Raw genomic sequence first — 25,271 nt, forward strand, 5'->3', positions numbered from 1 at the left:
TCTCGACCTCGATGTAGTGATGTTGATTATAGTTACTTTCGAGTATTCGTTACGATTCGTTACTTTTGTATAAAATAATTATTTAGAGTATTCGTTACTTTGATTACTATGATTACATTTGTTACTTTTGTATTTGAGTACCGGTAATCATATCGAGAATCGTATTTCTCAGTAGGTGGGTATTTTGTATAAGGTAATCATTTACAGCGTTACTTTGATTACTATGATTACTTTTGTTACTCTTGTATTTGAGTCCCGGTAATCAAATCGAGAATCGTATTTCTCAGTAGGTAGGTATTTTGTATAGGTATTCCGATATAACAACGACCTTCACCGATCTGTTTAAGGGATAAAAATGATTTGATTACTATGATTACTTTTGTTACTTTTGTATTTTGTAATGAAGTAATCAGAGTAATCGAAGTAGATACAACACAGGCCTACAGAAAAAAAATTTGTTTAGGTGCCGTGAATCTTTAAGCTTATTTTTACTATATTAGGGGCGATAAATCGAAATATGGGTTTCGATTTTTTGTATCAGCTCTAGTTTTATGGATATGACAAAATCCGAAATTAGAGTTTTAATATTTGAGATAATGAAGAATATGCTATTCAAAGGAAAGTACACTGTTAATTAAACTTATTCCTCAGTATATATTTGTTGTTCTCACTGTATTATGCCTTATTTATGCAAGAAATAATACTTTTAATGTCGTTACATTACTATTTTATAAGGAAATACAACAGCTTGGAGAGTATTTTTAAACTTTTAAAATGATACATTTACCACTTGTAAACCCATTCAGCTTCTACCTAATAATGGCTCATAGCCCATGGACCATGCTTCGCCTACATAGGAAGGAAGCTTCCCCAGATAAGTATGGAAAAACTTAAAGGTGGAATCTTTGATGGACTAGAGATCAGACTTCTTACAAAGGATCCGGCTTTTGTGGGGTCAATGAATGAGGTAGAGAAAAAAGCTCGGCTTTCATTTGTGGATATTATGAAAAATTTTCTGGGAAATCACAAAAGTGAAAACTATGCTGAGCTGGTAAACCGTTTGCTGAATAACTTCCAATTACTTGGATGGAATATGAGCATTAAAGTCAACTATCTTCACAGCCACCTGAACCGTTTCCCTGAAAACTTAGGTGACACAAGTGAGGAGCAAGGTGAGGGACTTCACCAAGAGATAAAAACCATTGAGGATTGCTACCAAGGAAGATGGAACACCCATATGGAGGCAGATTTTTGCTGCGGTTTGAAGAGAGACTGTTTAAATGTTCATTTCAGGAAATCACGCAAGCGAAGCTTTCGATACGTCAAGTATAGCTATTTGTATAACAAGGGAGGAAAGTGCTACTTTTCCTCCCGAGAATGAAGTTTACTGCCCGACGCGTAGCGGAGGGCAGTAATCATTTAAGGGAGGAAAAGGCACTTTACTCCCATGTTATACATATGGTTTTTCCACCTTCCTGAAATAACAAGTCATTTTTCATTTTTACTTATTTTATTTATGTAATTAACCAACAAAATTTATTAGAACTAAAACTAACAAGTAGATACAATATAACTGTCAACTGTCAAATATAAGTCAAATTATTAATGTAAACAGTTAGAATAACAATTTACTGTTTTTTACCATTCTGCAAAATACAGAGTGTTTTTAAATAAACGTTAAAATGTATAAATACTTACATAATAGAAAATAGATATTGTACAGGGCGTCAATAAGTTATATTTCATGAATGAAATACCATGATGTCACTTTTACTTTTCCTCCCTAGGGAGGAAAAGTACTTTGCTCCCTACAATCAGGTCCGGAAAAGTATACTTTCGGTAGAGGTAGGTGGAAAAAGTTTTTTCTATTTTGTTAGTTTTTTTCTCAAAACTAATTGTATATCTGTTTCATTGTACAAAGGGTTTTATTGTAGTTAAATGGCTTAATTCGCAGACGACATAGTTTTGTTCTCTGACAACTTCAAGGAGATATGTGCAATGCTACATGAACTTCAGTTAGTGTGTGCCAGTGTAGGTCTTAAAATAAACATCTTCAAAACAAAATTCATGACAAACCTATTACCTAGCGGAAATATTAATATTGGAGACAACGAAATAGAGCTAGAGGAAAAATACATAAACCTTGGACACGAAATAAAGAGCACAAGAAACAACTCAATATGCGAACTACGAAGAAGAATAAACCTAGCATGGGCAGCCTATGGAAAACTCAAAGACATCTTTAAAAGCGATATACCAATTTCTTTAAAACGTAAAACATGTGACCAATGTGCGTTGCCGGTGATGACTTATGGTGCCGAAACTTTGACATTGATAGCTACAACTTCTAAAATGCTGCAAATAGCTCAGAGGAAAATGGAAAGGTCCATGCTGAGTATATCACTTCGTGACCGAGTTGGAAATTAAGACTTAGACTAAGAACATGAGTTACCGATGTAATTTCCCGAATTGCCACCTTGAAATAGAACTGGGCCGGGCACGTCGCTGTGATGGGAGGTGGACGAACAGATTACTTGAGTGGAGGCCGAGATTAGACAAAAGAAGTAGAGGAAGACCCCCTACTCGTTGGACTGACGATCTCAAGAAAATGTCGAGAAATTGGATGCAAAGTGTCAAAATGGAGCACAATAAACAAAAATGAGGGAGGCCTATGTCCAGCAGTGGACGCAAAGGGCTGGGTGATGATGCAATGGCTTACAATATACGTATTTTTTAATTGTGTGGTTTTTATTTAAATTTAGTATATCCATATCAGCATATTCGTATTTTAATGCCTAAAAGCTGGCATGACCAACGTTATCTTGAAAACTAGATCTGCATAGGGATTACGAACACTCGATACGAATCGTATCCGCCATGTTTTCCCATAAGGCGCTATGGTAAAACATGGCGGATACGATGCGTATCGAGTGTACGTAATCCGGGCCCTGATAGCGCAAAACTAAAGCCATATTCGGAATCAGCACCCCAAATATACCTAAAATTAGCTCTAAACACTTTGGCACCAAAAACACGGTAGGCCTGTGTAATAGTCGTTATTCGCTCTGATACGATTGGTACGAAGTAATTGGAGTAATCAAAGTAACGATTTGCCTCTCTGTATAGTAATCGTTACTTTCGGTATTCGTAAGTAACGAGTACTTTGTAACGAATAGTTACTTTTTTAACATCACTACTCCGATGGCGAGATAATATAGAACATAGACACTAGACTAGACATATACACACTAGACCTGAAAGCTATGGACGTTGAGAACCGGATAGAGATTTCTCAAGACAGAGAAGAGTGCGCATGTTGTAGAGTCAGCTAAAAGGTACGAAGGGTGGTAACGCTAGGGAATACGTAAATGAGTATGAAGTGAACTTATTAAAGATTTGATACCAACTAAAGTAAGACGGTACCAATTCCGGAAGTTTACTAGACTCGCTAATTGATCTGGGAAGACACGATTAAAATATCATAAAAATAGTTGTTTATATAGCGTAAAATAAAAAATAATTCGTGGGTGATTGATTAGTGGGGTAAAGCTCAATAGATCCGCTATAGTAATAGATAGCAATAAAAGTTAATAACAAAAATTGAAGACAACTTTGAGTTTCACATTACAAAATTAGTTAGAATGTTACAGGGTGGTCGATAACACAGTGGCAGACCAAACTTATGTTTTTTTTAATGGAACACCAAACTTATATTTTATTTTATACTCGAAATACTGTTAACTTCTCCATCACAAAAATATAAAGGTTTGTTATGTTATACAGGGTATTTACAAAGTTATAACCCATTTTATATGAAAACCGTAACAAGTTCAACTCCCTGTATATATAAAAATAAGCAAAACAACAATGGTGTGCTAAGGCCATATATTGTACGTATTGTCAAAATTCTCAAGAATGATTGATATTACTAATTTTCTTTATATCAAATACAGGGTGAGTCAAAACGCAAGTGCATTATTTCCTCAGTAATTTTAAATGGAACACCCTATATTTTATGTCACCATTGAAAAGTACCAATACCATACTTAAATTTTGGATAACATTCCATTGTCTAATTTTTTTAGTTTTCGAGATATTTTCATTTTTCAATGGACCAGTAGCGTGGCCACCCAAATCACCAGAATTTAATAAACTGGACTGATTTTTTTGGGGTTACGTCAATAATGAATTATAGAATGTCTTCAACAATAAGGGATGAGATAAAAAATAGAATACAAAGTGTATTTCGATGTGTTAATTTACAAAGCTTCATAGAGTAAGTAGCTCATTCAATGATCGAGGCGAGCATAAATGTGTTTAGGAGGTAATTTTGAACACTTTATGTGATTAAATATTAAAATTATTTTATTAAAAGTAGCTTCTAATTTTTTCAAATATGTTTTTTGCAATATGTATTATTGATAAATTATGTTTCGTTCTTTATTTGTTACATTGTTACATTTACATACAAAAGTCGTATTTAATTGTCTTCACAAAATGTTGTATTTTGTGTTTGTTTGTTTTTTTGTAAAATTTATTACTAATTTTCTTTCTTTATTTGGTGCATTTACATAAAAAGTAGTTTTTAATTGTTTCAAAAATGTTGCATATTGTGGTTGTGTTCTTTTTGTAAAATGTATTACTAATAAATTATTTTTATTTCTTTATTTGCTACCTTGTTACATTGATTACCGGATTTATAATCAGTAATCGTCAATTGTCAATTCAGTCATGGCTTACTTAAAATTTAGATAAATTTAGACACCTAAAATAATTTGCTCTGAAAAATGAAAATATCTCGAAAACTAATAAATTTGGACATAGGGAATGTTATATAAAAATTAAAGTACGGTAATGTTACTTGCCAATAGTGATATAAAATACAAGGTATTCCATTTAAAATTACTGAGAAAATAATGTACTTGCGTTTTGACTCACCCTGTGTTTGATATAAAGACAATTAGCAATGTCAATAATTCTTGAAAATTTTGACAATAAATAAAAAAAATATGGCATTAATAAACCATTTCTTTTGTGCTTATTTTTATTTATACGGTGAGTTGAACTTGTTACGATTTTTATACAAAATTGGTTATAACTTTGTAAATACCCTGTATAATATAATAAATCTTTATATTTTTGTGATGGAGAAGTTAACATGATTTCGAATATAAAATGAAATATAGGGCATTCCATTTAAAAAAAAAACATAAGTTTGGTCTGCCACTGTGATATCGAACAACTTGTAACATTCTAACTAATTTTGTAATGTGAAGCTCAAAGTTGGCTACAACTTTTGTTATTAACTTTTATTCCTCTCTATTACTATAGCGGATCTATTGAGCTTTACTCCACTAATCAATCACCCTGTATAACACAAAGACCATTTATAAAGTTTTGTTATAAAATGAGTATTTTTCGACGTCAAGGTCAGTTTTTTCTCAATCCAGTTCTGTGTAACAGGTAACTCTGTATAAAAGTCATTTATTATAATCTGACTCATTATCTACTAATACTTGGCATCATCTCTTATACATAGTATTTATATGTTTCATTTGTAGTGATCTCATTTATTTTTTTATGAGGAATTGTTTGTTCGTGGAAGGTCGGTATCGGCACTTACTAAAAATTCCAAATAGATGTTATAATATATTAGATGTGGTTCGAAATTTGATGGTAAGTCATTAATCTGGTTTACTTGTAAGCAATTTAGCGCTAATGCGTTTCAGGAATTTACATCATCAGGTTTGTAAGCAGAATGTACCTTGTTCTCGAATAAATTTTTGAAGTTTTAATTTTTTTTTTTAATTACCAGTACTTAAATACGTAGTTTTATTTCCAATTGTTGCTGAAAATTAATACATTTTTTTTAATAAAAAATTAGTATTTTAAAAAGAAATGATATACAGTGTGTCCAGAAATTCTACCGACAAACGAAGACAGGAGATTCCTCGGATAATTTTAAGATATTTTAACCTAATTCACCTAGTTCGAAAATGCTTCCTAATGGAGCTAAAGTTCTTTGAAGATGGCGTCTTGTAATTAGTTTTTCTTAACTAACTTCAGAACAATTCTATTGAGAAAAACGAAAATTTGTGCACCTATTTATCTTCCAGAGATAAATCGATGCCATACATTGAGATTTTCTAGTACAGGTCATAAGCGTCCATTTTGGGTAGGGCAACAGTTATTTTATTCCATATCTTTTTTATCTTTAATCTTTAAGCATTTTTGAATCGGGATTATTAAATTGTGAGGTATTCTACAACTAAAAGGTACTCTTCAGTCGATAGAATACACCGTTTTCTAGAAAAATCGATTTAAAAATTTTTCCTTTTTTGAATTTAAAAAAAAAATTTCAAAAAAAAACTATTTAAAAATTCGAAAACTGGTACGTTTATTTATATTTCAGAGATGAATCGATTTCAGCGGTTATTTTATCGCATAACATTTTTGTTTTACAATGTTTTTTCAAATTTCAAAAATCGACAAATTTTTAAATCGATTTTTCTAGAAAACTGTGTGTCCTACCGACTTAAAGCAAGAATACCTTTCAGTATTAGAATACCTCACAATTTAAGAATCTAATGTCAAAAATGCTTAAAAGTTAAAGACAAAAAAGTTATGTGATAAAATAACCGTTGCCCTACCCAAAACGGAAGCACATGATCGGCACAAGAAATTCGAAATGGATGGAATCGATTTATCTCTGAAAGATAAATTTATACGCATCGATTTTTTTTTTCTAAATTCAAGTGTTCTGGAGGTATTTAAGAAAAACTAATTATAAGACGCCATTTTCAAAGAGCTCTAGCTCCCTTCTATTTCTCACTGATAATAATAGAGAATAAGCAAACTTGTTTTATGACACGAAATTCCTTGTAAACTTGCGTATTTAGTAGTTATTATTCTTCAAAGACGCAGTATTTTAAATAAATCAATGCAAGGGCCTCAAATGCGTGCAATTACGCAGAAAGACAAGATTACTGCATTTATGAAAAAATTAGAACTGAGGATAATAATAACTGTGATAATAATAATAACTGTAGATAATAATAAGTTTGAAAAATTTTGACATGTTTCCAACTTTTAAAATTACTTGTCTTGCTGATGAAATAGAAGAAAGTAAAGTTCATAATAATAATCATTTGACCAGTCGATGGAAGCAATTCTCGTTTTACTTTAAAGATGTCCAAATATGAATGGATTAGAAATCCGTTTGTGACTGAAAAATATGATGATTTTGGCCTTACGATAGCAGAGCAGGAAATGATAATATAGTCTAGGCGCCAAATAGAGGTCACCGTGTCATTTTCAATTCTGATGGACAAACTCAACGGTTTCTTATGGATTTTTGACTGCTGATTACGAATTTCGAGGGGGGATTTCGATCCGAGTGGTCAAAAAATTGTTATAAACAATTTACTTGTTTATAAATTGTTTATACGGCTCTGGCTCATAAACTAAAAAGATACAAAAAAATGTTACAAATAGAATTTGTTCCTTAATAAAAAACGAAGAAACAACCGTTTACTAAACTTAAATCCGACAATTAAAACTCAAGATATTGTAAAATTAGTGCACAATGTAAACTGCAAATTGCAAAATAAGTATTTTTCGAAGCTTTATCAATCGTAACTCGGCTTCTACGCATGTAAATGAGCCTTATAAGGTATCCTTTTAAAGCTTAATTAAGAGGCTTCCAAACAAAGTTTGTTAAATTATTTGATCTTCGTTTGTTTTAAAGTTATACCCGTTTGAATTTATAATTTTCTTAAAAATATTGTACATTCATTTGTTTATAAGGGTTTCAAGCAAATTTGAGCTATAAACATTTATACTTTAATTAAAAATAATGATAGAAAAGCTCAAAAGGAACAATTTGAGCTTACAAAACTGTTCATATGTTTATTTTTGGCTAAGATGTCGATATTTTAATGGCGCGAATTATGAATGTTCTTTGGAAAAACACTTTTTTAAAAAACTGAACTTCACAATTAAAACTTTTATTTCGACAAACAAAGATTTTAGATACAACTCAATAATTTAAAATCAGACTTTACTTTAACATTTAAATTAGACTTTTATTTAGAGATTTTAATCAGACTGAAAAATATTGATTTTTACATGGTGTTTTATAATTTTATAATTGCTGATCTTGCTGTCCAATATGTCGCAATTAGGTCCAGAATGTTCAACGCTGCGACGCGGCGTAGCCTCGTGTTGATTCCACGTGGTAGAATATACTGGATGGTAGCGGTCGTTGTACTATAACTCGCGCTATGAGGCGCAAGATTGGCTCACAGCGTAAAGGTTCACGCGCTAAGATCTCGATGCAAATTATAATTTCTATGTATATATACGTTATCTTCATTTTTCATTTTTGAATATCCTAATAACATTTTATCAAATACTTCTTATAATTAAATCATCATACTGTATCTCGTATCACCTTTCATTCACCTTCTAAGGTTCATTTGCGTGCGTAGAAGCCGAGTTACGATCGATAAAGCTTCGAAAAATACTTATTTTGCAATTTGCATTGTGCACTAATTTTACAATATCTTGAGTTCTAATTGTTAGATTTAAGTTTAGTAAACGTCATTTCTTCGTTTTTTATTAAGGAACAAATTTTATTTGAAACATTTTTTTTATCTCGTTTAGTTTATGAGCCAGAGCCTTATAAACAATTTATAAACAATTAAATTGTTTATAACAATTTTTTGACCACTCGGATCGAAATCACCCCTCGAAATTCGTAATCAGCAGCCAAAAATCCATAAGAAACCGTTGAGTTTGTCCATCAGAATTGAATATGACACGGTGACCCCTCTGGCGCCTAGACTAATAGATATATCTAGTGATAGCAAATTTTCAAGATTGAGTTGAGAATTTATAAAATTAGATATGTTAAAAAATTAAGGGGACGCTACAATTTTATTTTTTAAAGGGGGCGCAGGTACAAAAAGGTTGGAAACAACTGGCATAGGGTCTAAGAAGAAACACTATTGAGTCATACCTTATATTCTGATTAGAAATTTTAGTTATAGAAAATTTACTTCTTAAGTATTGCAGATCAGATTCTGATATTTATCTTAATAAGCGTTTAAAAAACACTACTTACAGCTTCATGCTTCAGCTGCCGTAAAATCGATTATATAAATTATCCTCTTATCATTGTAATTATTTTTATATTATATGATACAGGTACAATTGGACGTCTTTTATTTTATCTATTATCTTTAAGAAATTTCTGTAAACCAGTCCTGCTCGCCTTCAGTCGATCACACACCGCTTCCAGTCGTCCATCTACGATGGTACTAAGATGGTACTCTACATTGTATGCGCCGGCCACTGACCAGATGGTCTCTTCTACGACCAGCAATCGAAGAGAGACTGTTTCCCGCGCGCACTCACACATGCACGGTCTTTTAGGTACGCGTATGTTGGACGAATTCAATGGGGTGCTTTATGGTACTTGAAATCAATGACCGCTTCGTATGAGTCACAGGAGCGGACTCCACCTGACGTCCATACCAATACGAATTTAATATTCAGTGCGTAAAGGAACTAGCTGAAAATTGTTTTCTTTTTGTATTGTTATGTTTATTAATATTAACATAATAAATTTTATTACGAAATTTATTGACAAAGATGGATTAGTGGTCAAATATTTTATTTCAAGAATACCGTTTTATTTTAGTCTTACAATGACTAATACTGGAAAATAAATAAATATCTTTACTTATTTACAGTATAATTGCACTCGAAGTCAATTCACTGAACAATTTTCTTCGATCCTTAAAACTATTTCTCTCTGTTTCTGAGGTTCTTTAATCAGCATGTTCTTCATCTTTCTGGACCTCGCTTTCCAAATATTTTTCGTTGCTGGATGGCTTGTAGCAGTATCTGGAACATAATATTTTGTAATCAATATGTCAATTCAAGCGGTTGTTTAAAATTTGAAAGTTTTACAATATTTTACCATGAAGTAGTATACATACGGTGATGATGTTTGAGTTATAATAAATTCATTTTCTCGAGAATGGGCGACTCTGGAGATAAATGCGGAAACAAGTCGATTTTTATTTTTAAATTATAATTTTTAGACATATATATCATACTAGTGACGTCATCCATCTGGGGGTGATGACGTAATCGATGATTTTTTTAAATGAGAATAGGGGTAGCGTAATTCGAAAGGTTATTCAATTCTCTATTCACTAATATAAACATTAACATAATTATTTATACAGGGTGCCCAAAAAAAATTTTTTTAAATAAATTAATTGAGACAAAAAGAAGAATGAATGTAAATTATTTAACGCAAAATACATTTTGCTGCAGTCAGAAAATAGAAAAAAATGTTTAAAAAATAAACATTGCTTTTGGCTTTATGAGGAAAGAAACATTTTGACGCCTGTCAAAAGTTTCAATGCATTTTAAATGTAATAATTTTTTTCGAATCCAGAGAAAACTAATACGTATTTTTGAAAAATTTAAACGCATAATGAAAGATTACTGTATTAACGAGGGCCGAAAGTCCCTTAGAATGAATAAACAGTTTCTTTTGAATGAGATATTTGAAATTAAAATCACACTAAATTTTCTCTTAGTTTTTCACCTCTGTAACTTATTAAAATAGTTTTCAGGGACTTTTGGCCCTCGGTAATAACGTAGTCTTTCATTCTGCGTTTAAATTTTTCAAAAATACTTATTAGTTTTCTCCGGATCGAAAAAAAATTAATCCCATTTAAATAGCATTGAAGCCGAAAGTTCGTACCCATCGCTTTAATATTGAATTAAAGCGAAAAACAATATTTATTTATAAAATAAACATTTTTTCCTGCTTCTGGACAACAGTAATAATTATTTTCCTAACTAGTGCGGAAAGTGATACTTTCACGCACGAGACTGCCGTTGAACCGAACGACGCGATAGCGGAGTTCGGGCAAGCAGTCGAGTGCGGGGAAGACACTTTCCGCATGAGTTAGCAACAATATTTTTTCTAGGGCCGTACGTTTCGGAAAAAGCCACAAAAAATAGAGTTATATCAATTTATATTTAGGAGTGAAAATACACAAATTAATTCTGTGACAAGGTTGTCAAAACCAAACTTTCAATATAATGAGTTACCACGACGACGATATTGGTTTCCATGACGACGATTCAAAACCATTGTAATTGTCTACTGATCTGACTTTTAAATATTATCTCAAAATAATTTTATTTCATCGAATTATCAGTAGTAATTGCACAAGAGCTCTAAAATTATCGAATTTTTCCCGAGTGACACTTTGACAGTTTTAATTTCACGGCCCGAAGGGGAGTGAAATTATGTCAAAATGTCACGATGGCAAAAATTCGATAATAATGTTAGAGATCGAGTGCAATTTGTTGCGATTATTTCATGTATAAAACTGTTCAAAACCAAAATTTTATTGTAATTTATTTATGTAAGTACAAATTAGTACAATTAAACACACAGTTGTTATAAATATTTGACAGTTGAAAGTCATCACTTTTATAATTTTTAAAAAATTAATTGTCATTAATGTCACTGAATGTATTTTTTCGTAGCAACGAAGGGCATCTGACGTAATGTACTTGACGACGGGATATTATCAAAAATTATCAGTTTAATTTTTATTTCTGTAGCTTTCTATTGGTCAGAATCTCCTATGAATGAAATAATCGCGCTTATTTCATTAAAAGATGAACACAATAAGATAAATTTGAAATAAATTAGTAACTAATATCTAAATATTAGTTTATTGCATGTATTATAATATATTATAATGCCATATTACAAGGTATTTTACTTCCCCGCACGCCGTGCGGGAAAATTTACTTTCACGCACGCCATGCGGGAAAGTGCAACTTTCGGATAAGAAATGCGTGCGGGAAAGTGGCTCTTTTAGCACGGCCGTAGAAAAAATGTATTTCGAATTAAATAAATTATATACATTCCTCTTTTTGTCTCAATTAATTTAATTTAAAAAAATATTGTGCACCCTGTATAAATAATTATGTTAATGTTTATATTAGCGAATAGAGCATTGAATAACCTTTCGAATAAGCTATCAAACGACCCCTATTCTCATTTAAAAAAATCATCAATTACGTCATCAGGCCCAGATGGAAGACGTCACTAGTATGATATATGCCAGAAAATTATAAATCTAATAGTTATTTATGATATATAAGTGTTAAGAGTACAATTTTAAGGCACGCATGTGAAAGTTTGCAGAATGACCGAAGCGAATTCTGCAATTCACATGAGTGCCTTAAAAATGTACTTTTTAACACGTATATCATACAATATTTTTTCTAAAAACGTTATAAATTTATGAAATACAATATTTTTGTTAATTGTTGAAACCATGAAACCTATGACCCGTAAAAGGTAGAACTGGTTGTCTACATTAATTTGACCTACATTACTTTGACCCTACCTTTGACCCAACTCTACATTAATTTGACCCTCAAATTTTGAGGGGAATGTCTAAAAATTCTGAGCGAAAATATTATACCGTTACATAAACTTGTTTTTTCTACAAACGTGTTAAAAATGCAATAATACCGTTTAAATTAAATTTTAAAAAACCTTTTAAACCACCTTTTTCCACTTGCGCAAGTTGTACTATTAATATTAATGTTAATAAATGAAATATAAATATTTTGACGTTTCACAATTTGACAATTTACTTTTAACTGCAGTGCCTTAAAATTTTTAAAGCACTACTGCCTTAAATTAGCATTTTTAACGCTCCTATATGGGGTGCTAAAAAGTACGGTTGTAGAAAAAAATAAATATCGATTTGTTTCTGCATTTTATGCATATTTTATATGCATAAAATGAATTTATTCGAACTCAAACGTCCTCATTGTATAGTTTATGTGGTAAACCGTCAGAGTGTCAGAGTAGTCAATTTAGTTACAGTTGAGACTTGCGCAATAGGGCCTTACCATACTCTTTACGTAATATGTTATTACCTGAAAACAATTATCATTACATAACAGTTTGATTGTACAATTTATGTATAAAAGAAGATCAAACAACCCATTTCTATTTGGGCTCACGTACTTGTCCAGTCTTTACGATTGAGAGCCTCGGCGCATCGCATCGGTATGCACCGATCCGTATGCAGAGGATATGGATATCGTCCGATTGCCGCCTTCGTTACCTTCTAAAGTCTATCGAATCAGAGCTGATATCGTATGCAAAAGCAGTACCACACCGGACGGTACCGATGGTTCGGAGGATGTCGCTTTTAACATTGTGTCTGCTGATGAACTTTCAGACGCAATGTGAATTATTTAGGGATGTTCACTGCGGGCGATTCGATGCATACCAAGTCCGTTGTTGTAGATGATACCGGCTATTATAAGATACTATTTTCCTTTTATAGATTTTATCGACGGACTGACAATAACAAGAACATTAGTAAACAAGCGGGGATCTACTTTCCGTTAACGGTTTAAAGGCGAATGTAATTTCTTCAAATTAATAAATAGAGCTCTTAGAAATGAACAGCTTATACAACTTTTGGTGGTCTCCGAAACAAAAATAATTATTAAACTATGTTTTATTACCATAGATTTACTCAGACGTTGATCTCTTCTTGTCTCTTTCATATGGCGCTACACAGCAAGACGGGCCCTGGACCACCCAGCATCCTCCTCCAAGTATCTCTGTTCCTGGCTGCTCTCCTCCAGTTATCCACCCCCAATATCTCCTTATCCACCGTGTGTTCACCGTTATCGTCTATCCACCCCTTCCTTGGTCGTCCTGTTGACCGACGTCCCACCATAGTTCCGCTATGCGTTCTACTAGGTGATCTGTCATTGATTATCCATTTATATAAGGTGACCTACCTACAATATAGAATCACTGTAGAACGATTCTACAAGAGAAATGTACCAAAATAGGCTAGCACAGTAGATACGGCTGAAACAAATAGACGATACCGAAGAGATAAGCGGGAGCTGGGAGAAAATTAAAAACAACATTGAAGAGGCAGCAACAGAAGCTCTAGGAAAACGCAAAGTCATACTGAACAAAAGAAACAAAAATACACCATGGTTCAGAAAAGAAATAAAAGAGAGGCCTACATGAAGTATAAAACATCAAACACTCCAGAATCCAGAGACACCTATAGAAGAATACGAAATGGAACAAAGCATTTGGTAAGAAGAACAAAAAAATGAACACTGGGAACAGCTTACAAAAAGGATGGAAAGCGACTTCTACGGAACACAAAAACAAATATGGAGATTCATAAGAACCAACGGAAAGAAATGGCAGAATTGAAGGAATACAATAACATACCAACAAAAGAATGGGAAAGATACTTGACGGAACTGTTTAAAGGAAAGGAAAATATTAATCAAAACAATAACCTACCTGAATTAAGATACGAAATAGAAATAAGTTTTCAGGAAGTAGAGATAGCCATAAATTCACTCAAAAACAGAAAGTCACCAGGATCAAACGGAATAACCAACGAGCTTCTAAAATACGGAGAAGAAAGTACAACCCTAGAGATGACAAAACTTATACAAAAACTAATATTGCACTGCAAGATACCAGACACATGGAGAAACAGCATAATGATACCAATGTTCAAGAAAGGAGACAAAGAAGACCCCAACAATTATAGAGGTATAAATCTACTGAACACCGCACTTAAGCTAACCACAAAAGTCCTAACCAACAAAATCAATAAACTAATAACTTTACCAGATGAACAACAAGGATTCAGATCCGGAAGATCCTGCTTAGACGCCGTATTTGTACTGAGACAAATCACAGAAAAGGCAATTGATTACAATAAACCAGCATATTTATGTTTTATAGACCTGACAAAGGCTTTTGATCGCATCCAAGTCGAAAGCGTCTTATATTTACTGTATAGAAGAAACATACCAATCAATATTATACAACCCATCGAAAACATCTATTTTCATAATCGAATACAGGCAAAGATAAATGGAAAACTAACGCAGTTTATACCAGTACAAAGCGGAGTCAGACAAGGTAACTCATTAAGCCCGCTGCTCTTTAATATAATAATGGACGAAATAAAAAAAGCAGTACGTAAAGGTCATGGTTACAGAATGGGGAACAAATTATTTCAAATATTATGTTATGCAGACGACGCCGCAATAATTGCCGAGACAGAAGACGATCTCCAAAGATTAACACACATCTTGAATACAACAGCCAAGAAATCTTATTCTTCACGTGCCATCTCCGCGACGGAGGTTGGCAATCATTATGGGTATTCTGATCTTAGATGCTGCTGCTCTGAATAGTTCGCTTGATGTGCATCCGTACCAAGAAATAAAATATGATAATATCAGCAAAAAAAACCAAATGTATGACAACATCTAAATACCCACCTGTAAAATCGAAATTGATGGGAAGATAATAAAGCAGAAAGCAAGGTTTAGGTATCTGGGAATATAAGCACGAGATAAGTCACCAAATGGACGAAGAAGTATTTGCAGACCAAGAAAAAGATGGTGCGATAACTTAAATAATTTAGGAGGCTAATATTGAAGAAGAAACAGGCTTTAAAGCCTACATACAAAAAGAAAGAAGAAGAAGAAAACCTGCCCATCTTTGCCTTTTTACATAATTTGCTATAGAAGGTTGTTTGTACAAATTAAGGCCTAGGAAAAAAAATTGGATTTTTACCTAGATAAATCGACGCGTTATGGAATGCATATTTTAGATTTCCCATGTATATTCATTTCTCAATGTTCTCAATTCCATCAGCTTCTCCATTCCATCAACTATTCATAATAGTGCCCTTCACTATCGTGTAAAGGTCCATTGGGTTAGTGCCATATGTTTTCAGACTTGGTGTGCAGTCTCCATATATTGCGTTTCTCTTGCGGTCCAGAGCCTCTCAGACAATATGTCTGACTGTCTAGGTCTGTCTCTTGCATCGTCTGCAACTGAGATCTTTATTGTATAGTCCTATCATGTGTAAGTGTCCTTTTACTGGAAAATGTTCAGTTAGGAAACCTGTAGTGATTTTGAGCTGATTTCTGTTTTTATTGAGCAGTTCTTCAGCTCTTTTCGCGAACGTCTGAGGTATAAATTACTTCGCATGCTTTTCGTGTGAATTTTTTTCCAGTATTCTTTGTATTGTCTTTGTATTCTCGTAGTGGAATAGATCCATTATAATGCCTATCGTCACTATACATAGTGATTTCGATCTCCTGATCCCGACCCATCTTCTATCTTGGACCCATCTGTATATCAGGTGTGGCCCTCATACTTCAGATGTTTGCCAGGATCTCCCCATACCGCTCTGGAGTGTATTTCCACCTGGAAAGGTATTTTCATTTTATATTTGGGGATTGAATGACCTGTTGTCATCTCCCATATTGGATCCCCACATATATCCTTGATGCTGCAGCTGCAGTGTCCTTTGCCCACTGCAATTTCCCTGCAGTTTATGTAATACCATCCTTGCCTCGCCCTTCACTATGATGTGTAAGGGAGGAAGGTCAAGTAAAGCTTCCATTGCTATAGTTAGTGTTTCTCTCATTACACCTGTAATGCTGAGACAGACAAGAATTTGTATCTTGTGTAACTTCTCAATAGCCCTGCTTCTCTGCTGCACCTTTGGCCGATGCTTTTATTTTTAATATATTTTTGAAAATACTTTTTAGTAAAAAGCATCATTTGAAATAATTGAAATAGCACTATGTATTTGAAATATCAATATTTCTTTATCTTTTTAATTTATTTATGGCAGAATTTAATCTTAAACCATCTTTCCGGTAATTTTTTTAAGAAACAACTCGTTCATTACTCGGGTTCCTCGTTATTATGAACTACAGCATACATGTTGTCATGTCATATTGATTAAAAAATAATCGATTATCTATTTTATACAATAAACCGCTTTTTTGTTACGGTCTAGCGGAAACTTTAATAGAACATGAGATGGTAACATCTGATCTCTAATCCCATTTGTTTATGTCCATTTAACGATCATTTGTCACTTTTGTCATAACAATGCCCTTATCGGACCAACTATCTGCATTGTGATCTCAATATCACTTTCGTTTTCTCTCAAGATCATATCGTTAGGCTTTGAAACTGATTGGAATTGACAGGTGAAGTGGGACAAGTAATTTTTGGAGCACGGTTACTAATGATATTCACGAACCATAAAAGATCAAAATTTATATGACGCACTCAGACGATATTTTCGAAAGATTTACGATCTGAAAGGATGAAAATTGTTAAAAGCAAAATACTGCAATGTAAATATATATATATTGTTATATTTCTATTTGATATGAAAATTAAAATTTGATAATTATAGACAAAATTCAATTTAATATAAAATATTTTCAATTTTCTCAACCACGGGCATATAAATTTAGAACAACCTGTATACAACAAATTGTTATATTTAATTTTAAGAAGTGATTAAATAAGACTCAAGTGAAATCGTTAATAGGTCATTATCGTTGTTCGCGGAAGGATCGGTCATTAGCCGATGCTAATTAAGACTAAGTGGAAATAGAGAATAGGTCATTAAAATTTGTATATAGTAGAAAGTAATTTTAGAATGGGAATTAACTATTTTCTTTGAAATCCATTAAGCATATTTAGAAAGTTTAAAAATTGGTTTTGAGGAATACTGCGAATGAGAGTTGGTGGTGGAATTTTGATTTGTGAATCTGGAAGGGATATTTAGAAAGTAGGGGAATGAATGACAAATAGAGATCAGAATGTTTTGAGCTGTCGAGAAGTGAAGTCGAGTAGTAGACGGTAGTGTACGGAGAGTGAGAAAGCCTGTGTAGTTCCGTGAGTGTGGAGTATCTATCGTAGAACGAGAGGTAGGCCAGGTTGAGAGTAAAAGAACCTCCTTGAGCCAAGAGTTCCCGGTAGCTGATTGCAGTTTCGAAAAAGGTAGAAGACAGCATCACGACAGAAGCAGGAAACGAGAGCTATACGAGCTAGTTTCAGAGGAGAACATTACTGGAAGCCAGGACGAGGTTTTGATTGCAGCCAAGGATAGCAGGAAACGGGTCTTGTGTGAAGACTTTCTCAGTGCACCAGAAAAAGGTCAGTCTCATTTTTTTGGACATGAATGTATGGGTTTTTCGTAGTAAATACCACATTTAAAATTGAAGAAACATAATCAATAATATCAGAAAAGCTTCATCAAACTTAAATAGAATTGTTGCTAATAAATTATAATAGTTAAATGTTAATAAAAACTTTCAATTGGAAATCAAAAGAAAATAAGATTCCCATGTGTAAATGTTATGTTTAAGAATAATAAGATATAGCAAATATTAAGCAGTGATTGCCATTTGAATAAAATAAACAATATTTTGATTACAATTGTAACCCATATGTGTTATTATTTTACTCTTTTCTTTCCTATCCCGATTAGGAACCATTAAGAAATACTTAGAAGCCACGTATGTAAGTAATTAATTTTATAAAAAGCCCTGAGATTGAAAACATATTGATATGTGATCTGGTAAATTAATTAGATTATTAGTAATGCATTGATTAAATTAAATGACATATAAAATTATCATCTCATATCAATAATCAAGATCACAACAACTGTCGTCCAACGTGGAGGGCATTGTAAAGTATTTCTAGTGGCAAATTTGAAGGATAGAAAGAGTAAAGCCGGTATTTGAAAATTTATATGCCTGTGGTAAAAAGTGAGATACTTACATTTGATAACATAAAATTTTAGATCTCTTTAGGTACAAATTTTACATAACTGATTTAATATTTTAATTTTTACGATATTTACATTTGATATATTTATTGACAATTTATAATATTTGGGTGAGAAAAAGTCGTCTTGGTAACATACTAGTAAAATTTCATATTTGGCGGGGACAGTACTTCTTGAAAACAAATGTCTGTGACAAGAAGCCAAAGCAAAGACAACAAAAAACAAAAAGAACATTCAAATCAAGAGAATAATTCAGACCAAGAAGATATTTTAGACACGACAATTATGGCATCAGGACAGCAAGAATTATCAGGAATAGATAAACTATTACAACTGATGCAACTCCAGTCACAAAAACTGGATGACAATCAACGAAAAGTGGATCGAAAAATGGATGAAACACAACAAAAATTGGATCAAAAAATGGATGAAACACAACAAAAAATGGATGAAACACAACAAAAAGTGGATCAAAAAATGGATGAAACACAACAAAAATTGGATCAAAAAATGGATGAAACACAACAAAAAATGAAACAAGCAATAGAAGAGAACAACAAGAAAATGGAGGAACGCATAGGAAAGTATGAAAAGGAAGTAAAAGGATGTTTGACAATGATCAAGAACGATATGGGACAACAAGAGACAGAGATTAAAGAAATCAAAAGCAAAATAAAGGAAATAACGAATTGCCAGAAAAAGGAAATAGAAAATTTGGAAAATAAGTTGGAAAATGCTATTCAAGTAGACAGAGAAGAAGTGGAAAAAAGAATCACAGAAATAGAAAAACAAGTCACCGAAAACAGGACGCAACAGAATGTCGGAGAAAGAAGAGAAATGGTTATACATAGCACAGATGACGTGAAGATAAGGTTTGGCGGGGATGTAAGAAGATTACACCCAGTGCCGTTCATAAATAGCCTGATAAAGAAAATACAGCACATCGGAAATTTCGAAACAGCAAAAGAAACTATCAGAAACCATCTCAAAAATGAAGCAAGCCTATGGTTCGATTGCAAAGAAGAAGAATTTGACAGTTGGCAAGAATTTGAACAAAAATTTTTGAATTATTTCTGGGGAAAAGTCCAACAATTGGAAATTAACAAGGAATTGCAAAATGGGAAATACAATGATAGGATGGGTATATCAGAAAGGACATATGCATTACAAATTTACTATAACGCAAAACATTTACAATATAATTACTCATCGGAACAATTAGTCGAACTGATTGCAAGACATTTCGAAGAAACGCTGGAAGACCATATCACATTGCAAAACTACAAAGACATAGATAGTTTATGCCAATTCCTACAAATAAGAGAATCACGTCTAAGAGAAAGAAAATCAAGAAGGTCGCGAGAAGATTACAGGCCCCGAGAAACACAAGATTACAGAGATAGAAATCAAAATAGGAGGGACTATACAAGACGAGATTTTAATCCCAGAAGGGAAAACGAAAATAGAGACAACGGAAGAGGAAATTATGAACAAAGAAATAGGCAATGGAATGAGGATAGAAATCGAGAATACCAGAATAGAAACACCACACGCTCAAATCAAGAAAACAGAAATAATGGTAGACAAAATGAACAGGGATATCGAGAAAACCGAAACAGATCCGACAGACCAAGAGAAAATAGAAGAGAAGTAAATAATACCCAGACAGATGAATATGACGGAGAGAGACATTATGACGAAAATATAAACAACGATGAGCAACCGGCGTCTTTTCACGACGGCGCTCACTAAAAACCAAAAATCAAACAGGAATCTTTTGTCACCCCAAGGAGTTTATTAAATTGGCAGGAAACAACGAAAAGAAAAATGGAGTTAATTTAAAATTTGTGGATGGATTTATCAACGAGAAACCAATTAAAATTATGATAGACACTGGATCTGAAATAACATTGGTCAACAGAAAACTAATAGAAGAAGTTAACTTAACAAATTTAATTTACAAAATACCTAGGGTAAATTTAGTGGGCGCAAACAAACGGACATTGGCAACTATAAATGAAGGCATACGAGTAATGGTACGACTGGGTAAGAAGATGTATGCACTACAATGTGTAATAATGCCAAACATGTCACATGACATGATAGTAGGAGTTGACGAATTGGCAGAAAAACATGTAGTGATAGATTTTAAAAATAATACGATGAAACTAACAGAAGAAAAAGAAAAAGAACAGGACAAGGAACATGAGAAACAAAATACGGACGAATCAGGTAAAGAACAAACAGTGGAAATGAATTTGGCAGCGAAGCAAGGACAAAGAAAAAAAAGGAGAAAAGATCAGAAAAAGATAAAAGAAAATGAAACCTGTGGCTCCTCAAAAGAAGAGTTGAGCCCAGAAGAAGAAAATTTGAGAGTATCAGAAACAAAGGAAACCTGGGATTCCTCAAAAGAAGAGACGAGCTCAGGAGAAGAAGAAATAAAGCAAAAAAATGAAAGTGAAAAGAATATGATTGAAACAGTGGTATTTGAAGAGGAGGTATATGCAAACGAGGATGCAGAATGCACGGTAAACATGTGTGAAGAATCTGAGAAAAAAGACAGAAAATTGATATGTGGAGAAGGGAAAGAAAAAGAATTGCGGTTGATGTTAAGAAACTACGAAAATTTGATCAATGAGGAAAACAGAGTGGCTAAAAAGTACGAACATTCATTTGAGGTGAAAAACTTGGGAAATTTTCGATCAAAGACTTACCCGATTCCATACAAGTATCGACAAGAGGTGAAAGAAGAAATAAATAAAATGTTGGAAGATCAAATCATCGAAAGATGTGATTCACCGTATGTTAACCCGATTGTGATAGTAAAGAAAAGCAGTGGAGAATTGAGATTATGTTTAGATGCCAGGAATATCAACCAGCACACTGTATCACAATATGAATCACCTCTAAACATCGAGGCCATTTTTGGAAGAATCACGGGGTCACACATATTTTCGAAAATTGACTTAAAACACAGTTTTTGGTTGATACCGTTAGCTGAAAAGTGTAGAAACTACACCGCTTTTTCTATTGATGGTATTGTCTACCGGTTTAAGGTAGTGCCGTTTGGATTGCAGAGTGCTTGTGCTGCACTCGTCCGAGCTCTACATACCATTTTGAATCGCCACGAAGATTTCATAGTTCATTATATCGATGATTTATTAATTTTTTCACAAGATACTCAGAGTCATCTGAAACACATAGAAATAATTCTGGAAGAATTGGACACAGCGGGATTGAAATTAAACATTGAAAAATGTCAATTTTTTCAAAAAGAAGTCATTTATTTGGGTTTTCAATTGGACACCAAAACAGTAAGATTAGCCGAAGACAGAGTCAAGCTCATAGATGAATACCCAAGACCAACGAATTTGAAAACATTGAGAGGTTTTCTTGGCACGATTAATTATTTTAAAAAACTGATTCCCGATTTGAGCCAAAAGGAAATCCCTCTGATAAAGTTGCTTAAAAAAGGAATAAAATGGAATTGGAAAGAAGAACAGGAGGAAGCTTTCGAAACATTAAAACGAGAATTCGCAAAAGGAACGAAAATATACCACCCCATTTACAATTTACCTTTTATACTCCGAACTGATGCGTCCATACAAAAATTTGCAGGAGTTCTGTCTCAAATACAAAACGACCAAGAAGTGCCGATATGTTTTATATCGCGAGTGACTAAAACACATGAGAGAAAATATAGTGTTACAGAATTGGAGTTTGCCAGTGTACTATATTGCGTAAACAAATTGAGGTTTTACTTATTGGGAGCAAAATTCACAATCGAAACAGACCATGCAGCTTTAGTACATATCATGAAGAATAGATTAGTAAATAATAGAATACATAGAGGCATTCTATTATTACAGGAGTATGATTTTGAGTTCCGATATATAAAAGGAAAAGACAACATAATAGCCGACGCTCTAACACGGGATGAGGACACGGGAAAAAAGGAAACAATTACTCTACAGGTGGGACTAAATAGATTAATACAAGAAGAAGGGATATATTCGTTAAATGAGATAAGGTCAAACCAAGAAGACCTAGAGGAAAGAGAGAAAAGAAGAGCGGAAGTAGAAAATGACATATATTTTAAGAGAATAGACGGAAAGGAACTATATTTAGTGACACAGACATTGGCCGAAAAGATAATAAAGAAATTACATGAGGACAATGGGCATATCGGTAGCAGAAAAGTTTGGCTCGTTTTTAGGGAAAATTACATCAGCCGACAGGATTACCGCATTGCAAAGGAAATTACCCAGAAGTGCGATGTATGTCAAAAATATAAGAGTCGGAATTTCAAAAACGAAAATGTTGCCAAAAATATTGAAGCCCGAAACAAACTAGACATTGTAGCAATAGATATGTTAAGCGATCTAATTATGACCACTAAAAGGAACAAACATATTCTGGTAATGGTGGATGTGTTTTCAAAATACGTAAAATTATATAGTTGCCGCACCACAAAGGGGGAGGAAATATTAAGAAAAATCGACAATTTTATAGCCAGAGTAGGAACACCAAAAAAGATTCTACTGGACAATGCAACGTATTTCCGAAATGATCGTTTCAAGGGACAACTTCGAGAACGAGGAATAGAGACAAATTTTGTCAGCATCAGGCATCCACAGAGTAATCCTTCGGAACGATTCATACAGGAAGTGACGAAATTTCTTCGCATTGCAACAGATGGTCAACATCGCCACTGGGACAGGAAAATGGCGGAAATAGAAAGGTATCTAAATACAATTCCGAGCACAGTAACAAAAGAGACCCCAGAATACATCATGAAGGGTGTATTGCCGATAAGGCCATGGGAAGACCAAGAGCCAAAAGAATATCAACAGGTGATTGAAACCGTACAGAGAAGATTACGGCGAAGCAACGAAAAATATATCCAAAGACAGGAACAAAATAGAAAAAGAAGACCAGTGACTTTCCAAAAGGGTGAAAAAGTACTCGTGAGGGCATTACGAGTATCAAATCTTCCTGGGGGCATTTGCGCAAAGTTGATGCCTGTTTTCGAAGGCCCGTATATCGTGAATAATGAAAATGGGATAAATAGTTATGAGTTGAGGCACAGGAACTCGGAAAAGATCCGAGGAATTTATAATATTCACGATGTATACAAATATCACGAATAAAAGACAGAATTACATGAAGTAGATAGTAAGTTAAGGTATAAGACATAGATTAAAGTAATGAAATATACAGGGAGTTGGTTTTGCCTCGAGAAAATTTATTTAAAAATGCAGATAAATTTTATCGAATACAAGGCGGGGATTTGTTATATTTCTATTTGATATGAAAATTAAAATTCGATAATTATAGACAAAATTCAATTTAATATAAAATATTTTCAATTTTCTCAACCACGGGCATATAAATTTAGAACAACCTGTATACAACAAATTGTTATATTTAATTTTAAGAAGTGATTAAATAAGACTCAAGTGAAATCGTTAATAGGTCATTATCGTTGTTCGCGGAAGGATCGGTCATTAGCCGATGCTAATTAAGACTAAGTGGAAATAGAGAATAGGTCATTAAAATTTGTATATAGTAGAAAGTAATTTTAGAATGGGAATTAACTATTTTCTTTGAAATCCATTAAGCATATTTAGAAAGTTTAAAAATTGGTTTTGAGGAATACTGCGAATGAGAGTTGGTGGTGGAATTTTGATTTGTGAATCTGGAAGGGATATTTAGAAAGTAGGGGAATGAATGACAAATAGAGATCAGAATGTTTTGAGCTGTCGAGAAGTGAAGTCGAGTAGTAGACGGTAGTGTACGGAGAGTGAGAAAGCCTGTGTAGTTCCGTGAGTGTGGAGTATCTATCGTAGAACGAGAGGTAGGCCAGGTTGAGAGTAAAAGAACCTCCTTGAGCCAAGAGTTCCCGGTAGCTGATTGCAGTTTCGAAAAAGGTAGAAGACAGCATCACGACAGAAGCAGGAAACGAGAGCTATACGAGCTAGTTTCAGAGGAGAACATTACTGGAAGCCAGGACGAGGTTTTGATTGCAGCCAAGGATAGCAGGAAACGGGTCTTGTGTGAAGACTTTCTCAGTGCACCAGAAAAAGGTCAGTCTCATTTTTTTGGACATGAATGTATGGGTTTTTCGTAGTAAATACCACATTTAAAATTGAAGAAACATAATCAATAATATCAGAAAAGCTTCATCAAACTTAAATAGAATTGTTGCTAATAAATTATAATAGTTAAATGTTAATAAAAACTTTCAATTGGAAATCAAAAGAAAATAAGATTCCCATGTGTAAATGTTATGTTTAAGAATAATAAGATATAGCAAATATTAAGCAGTGATTGCCATTTGAATAAAATAAACAATATTTTGATTACAATTGTAACCCATATGTGTTATTATTTTACTCTTTTCTTTCCTATCCCGATTAGGAACCATTAAGAAATACTTAGAAGCCACGTATGTAAGTAATTAATTTTATAAAAAGCCCTGAGATTGAAAACATATTGATATGTGATCTGGTAAATTAATTAGATTATTAGTAA

The sequence above is a fragment of the Diabrotica virgifera genome, chromosome 5, assembly GCF_917563875.1.
Source record: "Diabrotica virgifera virgifera chromosome 5, PGI_DIABVI_V3a".
NCBI classification, from domain to species: Eukaryota; Metazoa; Arthropoda; class Insecta; order Coleoptera; family Chrysomelidae; genus Diabrotica; species Diabrotica virgifera.